The 10691-nt window shown below is 42.7% G+C and overlaps 1 long non-coding RNA gene across 1 annotated transcript in view; it reads left to right on the top strand.

Annotated features, from left to right (window-relative positions):
• The first annotated feature begins 1449 nt into the window (after nt 1-1449).
• LOC125914836 (uncharacterized) overlaps nt 1450-10691 on the top strand; it is a 240455-nt gene continuing 231213 nt past the window's right edge. The window contains exon 1 of the long non-coding RNA XR_007455457.1: nt 1450-1509. This is a non-coding gene — a long non-coding RNA (uncharacterized LOC125914836). The remainder of the gene's footprint in view (nt 1510-10691) is intronic.

Genomic DNA, 10691 nt, shown 5'->3' with positions numbered 1-10691 from the left:
ATCTAACATTGATTTGGTGACGACTGATGGGCAAAGCTGTTGCTTTGGCTGGGTGGAGATCAAGGACCCCAAGTGGATGCCTGGACACCCCCTTAGGACTTTGGCTCAAAAGGAATCTCTGAGGCCGGAGACGATTTTCATCCGGCTGGAAGCAGATCTGTCTTCAGAATGTTCACCTAAGCATTTTGTGCAGGAGAACAACAAATCCAAGTTTCATTATCACCGTCCCCTTCAGGATTCCAAAATCCCTCCTGAAATACAGGCCATGGTGGCAAATCAGCCTGCCTTGAAAGAAGGGGAAAATCCGAGGAGGTCAGAATGCAGAGCACCAGGTGTTTTCCAGAGGTGTTTCAGTCCCCCATGTCCCAGATGCAGTCAGCTCTCCCCGGCTTATGGGGGGCATCCAGATTTACGATAACCTTAGCACACACGCCTCCTACAGCGCATGTTTTTAATTGAGATGCTTTCCACATGTTTCTGGGCATTCTTTCCTTTACACAGTGGCTTGGGCAATGCAGTCAATTAACTCAAGAGCCAATGCAGAATGCTGGGAAAAGTCGTCTGGTTGTTTTGTTTTGTTTTGTTTTGTTTTGTTTCGGTAAGTCTTCTGAAAATTTTCACCAGTTCCATCTGTGTTTATCAGTGTCAGTACCCGCCCCCCAACTGTCCTTCTGAGACCAGTGTTGAGACCTGCAGCTTAGGCCTCTGCCCAAGTAGAGTTTGTGAGCCAGCGCGGATTTTTCACAGAAGTCCACTGTTGAACTGAGATGGAGTGGCCCGGAAGTGTGAAAATTACATTGGGCTCCCCCCAGAATTTACTTTTGATGCTCTTGTCAAGGGCAAGACTCATTGTCACAGGCCAACTTGAAGTACACACAAATGTTACTTGTCTCTTCCTTAAGGGAGACCCCCAAGTTCTCACAGACCTCCGTGCCTGTGTTCAAAGCCATCCGTCAGTAACAGCCTATAGGCCGCTCACGTCCAGCCTCAAAGCAGGCTTAGCTCGGGGCGCCTGGGTGGCTCAGTAGGTTAAGCAGCCGACTTCGGCTCAGGTCATGATCTCGCAGTCCGTGAGTTCAAGCCCCGCGTCGGGCTCTGTGCTGACAGCCCAGAGCCTGGAGCCTGTTTCAGATTCTGTGTCTCCCTCTCTCTGACCCTCCCCCGTTCATGCTCTGTCTCTCTCTGTCTCAAAAATAAATAAACGTTAAAAAAAAAAATTAAAAAAAAAAAAGAAAAGCAGGCTTAGCTCAAATTGAGAGGAGATCAAGGGATTGAGGAGGACTAACCTAGTCGGCTGGGCTTTGCAATCACCTGGAGCAGGAACCGGAATATTTCTAACACTCAAAAATGCTAGATAGGGGGACTGCTGGAGATGTCCCAGTGCGATCAATGGCTTACCACTTTTTTTTTTTTTTAAATGAGGAACGAACAAGCCAAAAATCTTTTTAAAAGTGAAATTATAGGGGCGCCTGGGTGGCTCAGTCGGTTGAGCGTCCGACTTCGGCTCAGGTCATGATCTCGCGGTCCGTGAGTTCGAGCCCCGCGTCGGGCTCTGTGCTGACAGCTCAGAGCCTGGAGCCTGTTTCGGATTCTGTGTCTCCCTCTTTCTCTGACCCTCCCCTGTTCATGCTCTCTTTCTCTCTGTCTCAAAAATAAATAAAATGTTTAAAAAAAAAGTGAAATTATAGAAAGATCAAGACAGAATTAAAGCTTTCTTCAGGCCATTCAAATGTTCGGTGTTTAGAAAACGCTTATCCAAACCCTGGGACTCATCAGAGGCGGTTGAGAACCCAGTGACATAGTCCAACCTCCATATCTCCCAAAGGAGGTAGCTGAGGTGGCAGGGGAGCGAAGAGGGTTCCCCACGGTCACACAGCAAGGCAGGGGCAGAGCCTGGTGGAAAAGCGGCATCGTCCAGCCCTTCCTCTGCACCCCATGACCCTCCCACTCCCGTCCCTCCAGCAGCAACTCGCTGGCTTAGAGTAGCCAGATACTCTGGTGTTTCAATAAAATGGCCTTAAATCTCTCTGTCAGCTCCCGAGAGCTGGAAGCCAGGCTGTTTCTAAGCCTTCATTAAACATGAGTGTGTAGAAATCCAGGGAAGCAAAAAGACTCCTCAAGGGCTCTGGCCGTATCTTAATAGCCTCAGCCTCCCTTGCACACCACGTGTGAGTAATAAACGTTTGTTAAATCGACAAAAGTCAAAGGGGTGGCCTTGGCCTCTGGGTTTCCTTCTTTTTTTTGCTTTGTCCCTTGTCTTGGGCCCCAGGCGCAGAGAGTATGTTAAACACACCTTCCAGGTCTCAGCACCTTATCACTATCACTTTATCACTATCTGTGCAAGGTGCCCTGATTGTGTTTGTTTCTTTATTCATCCTTTCCTTTCCTCAGTCCTTCTTTTCCTGGGGAACTAGGACCCTGCCGGGGCAAGGCACCTTTACGTCTTATTAGTTGTTAAGTAACAAGTTTCTGGCCCTTCCAAATATTGCAAGAATTTTATTGTGTGCTCTGCTTAGAGCCGCAGAGATCCTGATAATTTTCTATAAATCCAATCTGTTTATTTTGACGGTGCAAAAGCTTAGTAAAGCTAGACTTTCCTTCATCCGAATGGTCGCAGCATTTAAAGGCATTCGCAGATTTTTTGTTCTGGTTATTGAGGTCATAGACAAGTAAATGCAGAGAGATGGGATGTGTTTCTTAGGAATGCTGTACCCCTTTCTGTCTTGGTGCACTTAGAGAAGATTCTTTATTGCATGAGGCATAAAGAACTTCAGAAAGGGGGGAAGGGGTACGAATAAAGGAGACTGTGTCCTTCAGTTTGGCTTGAGGAGAATATGGATAAAATATGGGATTTTATCTCATGCTCAGGTATTAATTAGTCTCTAGTAATTCATAAATAATACTTGAATATGCTTAGTCAATTTGTTAACTTTCACATACATGTGTGTATATATACACATGTATGTATATGTATTTTTGTGTGTATATACATATATACACATATATATGTCATTTGGCAATTTGGCTAAATGTACTCAACGTACATATATAATATAACGATGTATTAACAATAATGAAGTGAAATGGTACAAACCACTTCCCGGTAGGCAATGGTACAGCCTTTGGAAAGCAATGTGGCAACTACATTTCAAGAAACATAACAATATTTACAACGTTTGATTCAATCATCTCTCTCCTGAGAATTTATTCAGGAAAAGAGCCTATAGGAAAAATTCAAAAAAGGAGCAAATTTGCATATTCATTATAGAAGCTCACATTCTAGTGAAATAGCTAAACAAAAACTTAAAGAAAGAAAGAAAGAAAAGCGTACCGGTTGTGGAAAATGCCATGATGTAAGTAGGGTGATCTGACATGATAGGGAAGAAGGGGGGTGCTTTTCATGGGGTGCTCAGGGAAATCCTCTCTAAGGGGGTGGCAGTTGAGTGGAGACCAGTTTACGAGAACAAACCAGTCATGTGAAAAGCTTGGGCAAGACCATCTGCGAGAATGCCAAACAGACGTCTTGAGGTAGAAGGACGCTGGTCAAGAACAGGGTAGAGCAGCATGACCAGGATGTAGACAGCAAAACGAGAGTGGCAGGAAGTCGAGTCACAGAGGCAGATGATGTGATGTGGCAAAGCTTAAGGACAAGCCATGCTATTTACACCACTCCACGAGGACTTCACATGCCTATTAAAACAAGTTGAAAGGACTGTGGCTCAGTCGGTTAAGCATCCGACTTCAGCTCAGGTCATGATCTCACAGTATGTGAGTTTGAGCTCCACATCAGACTCGATACTGTCAGCTCATAGCCCACTTGGGATCTTCTGTGCACCCCTTCTAGCTCTGACCCTCCCCCACTCACATACATGCTCTCTCTCTCGGAACAATAAACATTTAAAATTTAAAAAAAAAATCAAAGGAAACATAAGAAAAATTTTAAAACTGATGTGTGGAGTTTTTCTTTCTTAGAATTGGTGTTAAGATTTTTATATTATCCACACACAGAAATTAAGATGCCCTTGACTAAATATACAAAAAGTATTGCACCATCATGATATGCAATAAATCCTCCTTCATGCTCAGCCTGCAGAGTTGACATAGATGTTTCTTGAAAGGAGTCGTCTGTGCTGTGGTGTTGTCTACACTGCCAACCACAACAGTGAGGCACCATGAATCCATCAAATTGAATCTGCCTTGAGAATTGGGTTCACCTTGGCAAACACCAATAAGCACCATTGTATGGTCTTTAACCCTGTAGGAGAGTTGCTCACGGTGTGAGGGAAGAATTCCACTAATATGAGATTTTTGTTTTTGTCTTACTTGCTTTAATTGAGACACAATTGACATGTAACATTTTATTACTTTTAGATTTACAACATAATGACTTGATACATGTATAACAGCAAAAGTTCAGTTAACATCCATCACCAGGTATACTTAAAAACCAGTTTTTTCTTGTGATGAGAGCTTTTACGATTTACACTCTTAACGACTATAGTCACCATGTTGTATTACATGCCCAGGACTTATTCACCTCAGAATTGGGAGTTTGTGCCTTTTGACTACCTTTCACCCATTTTGCAAACCTTCTAACCCCTCTGGCAACCGCCAATCTCTTCTCTGTATCTGTGAAATGAGGTCAGTTTTTGTTTCTTAGATTTCACAAGTAAGTGATATCACACAGTGTTTGTCTCTCTCTGGGTGACTTACTTCACTTAGCAAAAGACCCCCAAGGTCCATCCCTGTAGTCACAAATGGTAGGATTTCCTTTCTTTTTTCCTGGTTGAATAATATTCCTGTGTGTGTGTGTGTGTGTGTGTGTGTGTGTGTGTGACATCTTCTTTGTCCATTCACCCATTGATGGAAACTTACATTGTTTCGATGTTTTGGCTATCGTAAATAATGTTGCACCAAACATGGGGGTGAAATACCCAGAAGTGGAATTGCTGTAGGGTAGTTCTGTTTTTAATTTTTTGAGGATCCTTCAACTAGTCTCCACAGTGGCTGCACCAATTTACTTTCCCATGAAAAGCATGAAATATTATTCTGAGAAACAGACTGCAATGAATCAGATGACCAGGCTTACCTCAACATAGACAATGGACAATGCCTGAAGCCTTTTACATGTTCCAAGAGAAACAAAAATGCTTTAATAATCAATATTTTAACATCAATCAATGGAATATACAGTTAGTGCTCACAGTATCAGTGTGCTTGCACACATTTCCCAGGCTTTTTGCCTTTAGGTTGGCTGTGTGACCAAATATGGCATACAAATGTGAGTGGCAGTGAGGTATCCCCTCTACCTGGGCTGACCAAGTGTCTAGCATGATTTCTCTACAGGTTTTTTCCCATCCATCTGCTGAGAGGGAAAGGGTCCAAGATGGCAGAGCACACATGGAAGAGACACAGATGTCCGAGTCACCACGTGGAAGAGAGCTTCCCAGAAGTGCTGCTGGATGCTGTCAGATTCTGTACATGAGAATGAGACTTTGATTGTGTCAAACTGCAGAGAGCTTTGGGTTACTTGTACCAGCAGCTAGCCTTTATTGCCCTTCTAAATCATGACGTGCTCTGTGAGATGTACCTGTAGAGTCTCCCCACTCGCTCTGCTTGATTAGAACTCTGCCTTCGTAAAGGATTGAACCCTGTGTTCCTTTGGAAGACACCAACCGTATTTCCCAATCTCCATTATTATGTCTACAGTGGAAAGAGAAACCATAAGATTCTCTGAAATGTAGAAAACAAAACATGGCCTAATATACTTGCGCCGCCAACTTGACGTTGCCTGTGAAAATCCAAAGAGCTCTAAGTTCCAAATGGTGCCTTTGCCTGGGGTTTTGTTTTCCTCTCATGTTGTTCCCTTTGCCCGAAGTGCCTTTCACCCTCTTCTCTGCCTGGCACAATCCCACCATATTTCAGGGCCCAACTCAAATGTCAAGTCTTCTGTAAAGCCTTTCTCTAGCTTTCTCTTGCCCCAGGCAAGATTAATCACTCCTTTTCTCTGTCCTTGCAAAGGTCATAGATGACTTCCTAACTGGCACATCCAATGTCTTATTTTCAGCCTATATCCTGTTTGACCTCTTTAGCATTTGTTAGTATTGAAAATACCCTCTTTAAAAAAATCTCTCTTCCCTTCGTTTTTAAGATTCTACTTGCCATGGATCCTGTGACTATCTTTTCTTTTTTTTTCTTTTTTTTTTTTTAACCATATTTCCCAACAACTTCCCTGGCTCCACCTATGCTCTCTCCTCAGATATTGATGCCTCCCATGGTCTACCCTAGGTTCTCACTCCACCAACTCACTGAAGACTTCTCATCTTCTCATCTGGTTTCTGTAACCAGCAATAAGCCAAAGACTCAAGGGTTATATCTCCAGCTGAAGTCTCTCCTTGGCTCCTGCCCCTTATTTCCAATCATCCACTAGAAATCTCTACCTAGATGACTTCCAGCCACTGCACAAAATAAACTAATTTCCTTCCTCCCCAAGCATGCTTTGCCTCCTGTGCCCTTATCTCAATTAGTGGTCTCTCCAATTGTTAGCTTCCCAAGCTAGTAACCTCAAGGGTCCTTGTCGACTCTTCCCTCTTCCTTATCCTCCACATGCAATTTATACCAATTCCTATTAAAAGGTCCTTTATGTAAAGAAAAGAATGTGGATGGACTTTGATGTTAGAGACTTACATTCAAATTTTGACTCAGCCACTTACCAGTTATAGGACTTGGATCAAATTACTTAATCTCTCTGAGCTTGTAATTTCTTATCTGTAAATAGGGATAATAGTCAGATATGGAACTCTCCACAGTGTTGCAAACAGTAAATGAGAAAACGCATGAAAAATGTCTAGTGTAGGCAGAGCAGATACTCACCAATTTTAATCTTTTTTTCCCCCCTAAAAAACCCACATTCCCACTGCCTTCTTAGTTCAGGACTTCATCACCTCTCACCTGCATTATTGAGATGGCCATAGAAAGAGTCCTTCTGCCTCTCTTCTCTTCCCTGCCCTCAACCCCAAGCAGTCTGATTTTCCAAGTGCTGCATTCTGTGCCTTTCTCACACACAAATCAGTCACATCACTCCCCAGCTGAAAACTTTTGCTTAACTCCCAGAGATAAAACTGCTTATCATCTATCTATCTTCTATCATCTCATCTTTCCCTGACCACATCATGTCTGTTCTAGTTAGAGCTCTTTTGATTGTAAGGTACAGATACTCACTCAAACTAGCTTAAAAAAAGGGGAAGTTTAGTGCAAGGGTGCCAAGAGCTCTTGGAAAGGCAATGACATTGGACCAGGTCCAGACCTAAGCAGACTGCCAAGCCCACTCCCCTCCTTCTGGCCCCAGAATATGGAATGTAGTAAAATGTAATAAAATAACTTTTTTGCTCTTTATGAATGTTTAAAACTAAGAGAGTAATCCCCAGGTGCCAGGAATAAGGAACTCAAATTCAAAGTAGTTAGTAGGAGATGAAACCCACATAGATTTCCATGGCTCTGCTGCCTGCAGGATGCATGTGGGATCAAGAGAAGCAGACCAGCACAAGAGAAGCTGGATCCTATCTACTGCATAAGGTCCCTGCATAAAGTCAAAAAGGGCTGAGAAAACAATGGCAAAAATTCTGCCCACTGGCCTGAGTAAGAACCAGAAAAACTTGCCATTCACAAAAGTTATGTTTGGAAAAGGGATTATCTGGTGGTAGTCAGAGCCCAGGATTGTGCCATGCCTGTGCACAGAGCTCAAACCTGGGCTTTCTACATGATGCCAGGAGATCAAGAAAAGAAACTAAGTAGTGAAACCCTCCAGGCCAGGCAGAAGCAAAACCTAAGCCTTACTGTGCAGTGGCTCCTGAAGCCTGGCTCATTTGCATGTCCCAGAGAAAGCAGCACGTGCCAGAGAAGCACTCTCAAGGCATAATGACAATGACACAGGGAAAGGAGTCCCAGGTGCCACAAGTGAGATACCTGGTGCCCCTAGCACTAGAGGAAAAACCAAAATCCCAAATAAATGACTATTATCATTAAAACTTCATATATATATGTAACTATTAATCACCTCAAATTTGTCTTTTTATTTATTATTTGTGTCACCCCTCGAGAACGTAAGTGCTCTGAGGATAGTTCACTGCTATCTTGCACTGAAGAGGAAGGCACTGAATTAATATTTATTTGAGGAGTGAAAGGGGCCTCTGCCTGGGTGGCTCAGTCGGTTGAGCGTCCGACTTCAGCTCAGGTCATGATCTCACAGTTCGTGGGTTTGAGCCCCACGTCGGGCTCTGTGCTGACAGCTCAGAGCCTGGAGCCTGTTTCAGATTCTGTGTCTCCCTCTCTCTCTGCCCCTCCCCTGTTCACGCTCTGTCTCTGTCTCAAGAATAAATAAACATTAGAAAACACTAAAAAAAAAAAAGAAAGAAAGAAAGGGGCCTCAATCAATCTTCTCTTTACACATCAGAGAACAGCCTCATACCAGGCAAACAGCACCTTAGTAAACTTTGAAAAATAATGTTCTTATTGGCTTTAACCCCAGATTCATCATTAAAACTTTTAAATGGAAAATTTCAAACACATGCATTGGAGAAAATAAAGAAGCTCTATGTGCCCATCACACAGTTCCAACAATTATAAATTCATTGTCAATCTTGCTTTATAAAGTAAACATTTTTTTCAAGTTCACAAATAAAGGGGAAAAAAAGGATTCCATGAGGCAAGAATGGAACCCTACAAAATATGAGAAATCAAAATGAAAAACAACATATTAAAAGTGTAGAAAAATAGGTTATATCATTAGTTTCAAAAAAAAACTAACTAGATGGATAATTGAATAGAAATTTAGACACAACTCAATAGATACTTAAACTAGAAAATGCCTCTGAGTAAATCACCTAGAATATAGGGCAAGAGGCAAAAGGATGGAAAACATTAAACAAAAAAATCAGAGGCTGAGAGGTTGGAATAAGATGTTTCAGAAAAAGCAAATGGTGGTGGAGAAGACAATGAGTCTTCCAAAGCTGGAGACAGAAGTTTTCAGATGTGAAAGAATACCCTGGATCTTTAGCAGAATCCATACAAATAAATGGAGTCACAGGCTCACAGTCCTGTGACTGTGGAACAAACACTAAAGACAACGAGAAAATCTTAAGAACTGCCAGAGCCACAGCTACAAATTGGTAAATACACCTCACGGGTAAAATCAGCTTGTTGCCACCCCAAATTCATTCTCTCTTTCCATCTTAACATAATCATTTTTTGTTCCAGGCAGTACATCAGATTAAGCAAACAACAGCAGTCAAAAAACACACTTGGTTTTAGCTCCCCCCTTATGCTGGAGTGGCCACGTGACAAGATTCTAGTCAGTGAGACATGGATGGAAGCTCCCACCTCTGGAAAGTCTTTCTTTTCTGATACAGGCATTGCCCCTTTATATAATCTTCATGGATACAGCCCAAATTTCTTTAAAAAAATTTTTTTAAACATTTATTCATTTTTGAGAGACAGAGAGAGACAAAGCATGAATGGGAGGAGAGGGGCAGAGAGAGAGGGAGACATAGAATCTGAATCAGACTCCAGACTCTGAGCTGTCAGAGAGCCCAATGCGGGGCTTGAACTCACAGACTGTCAGATCATGACCTGAGCTGAAGTCTGACCCTTAACTGACTGGGTCACCCAGGGGCCCCTATATGGGCCAAATTTCTAATTGCTTCCTCTTGTGAAAAGAGTGAGAGACCAAGGAAGAAAAAACAGAGAATATTCAACATTAAATTTAAGTTGTAATTTCTTGTTTTATAATGTATATATCTAGAAAAAAAAACATAGCAAATATTTAACATTTGCTAATTCTGGGTAATAGCTATGTGGGTATGTTAAAATTTTGTCTATACATTTTTTTTTAAATTTTATAATATTAAATCCAAAAGAAAGAAAAGAATTTCAACACAATGACAGGGCTCCTGAGAACAGAAATGAGAAGGTTCCAGGAGCTGGAGGCTAGTCTCCTCTTGGGGTCTCCCAGAATGAGGGAATGGAAGACGATGCATGATAGCTCTGCTTCCTCTGTATGGCCTCTCCTTCATGGTCTCTCCTTCTTACTCCATTCTCCCATGGCTCATTTTCCCTCATGACTTTGTATACCCAGGCTCAACCTCAACTCCCTCAGCACCACTATTCATGCAAACTCATTCTCTCAGTTCCCCAGATAAGCACAGCGATCTTTGGCTCCCAATTTGGTCACTCAATAGAGACAACAATGCTAGCTGCTGCCTGAAGCTTCTCCATCCAGGCTGCAAGTCATAGAGCCCTATCCCAGTTATAAACCAGCTGCTTTGAAATCAGATATCTATCCCTGGTCCACTCAGTGTGACCGGGGGCTGGATTCCTATGGCACCGATGTGGGAAGTGGCCCCCATAGGTGGGTGGGGAGATGATGGTCATTTTCCAAGAACAATTTTCTCAGGTGGTTTCCTCTTCCTGAAACACACCTCCCCTGCCTCCTTCAGCCCCTTCTCTGCCTAGCAATGTGTTCTTCTTCAAAAGGGAGATCATACTTTTCTAGAAAACCACCCTAACTTCTTCAGGCAGCAGTACACCCCTCCTTTATGCTTCTATAAGCACCTTGTACTTACCTCTATGTACTATGCCACTTACATATGGAATCATAACTATCTGTCCACTTGTGTATCTCCTATACTGGACTG

Source organism: Panthera uncia (genome assembly GCF_023721935.1).
Source record: "Panthera uncia isolate 11264 chromosome D3 unlocalized genomic scaffold, Puncia_PCG_1.0 HiC_scaffold_8, whole genome shotgun sequence".
In the NCBI taxonomy this organism is placed as follows: domain Eukaryota; kingdom Metazoa; phylum Chordata; class Mammalia; order Carnivora; family Felidae; genus Panthera; species Panthera uncia.
The sequence above is the reverse complement of the archived record's forward strand: the minus strand, read 5'-3'. Positions and strand labels throughout refer to the sequence as shown.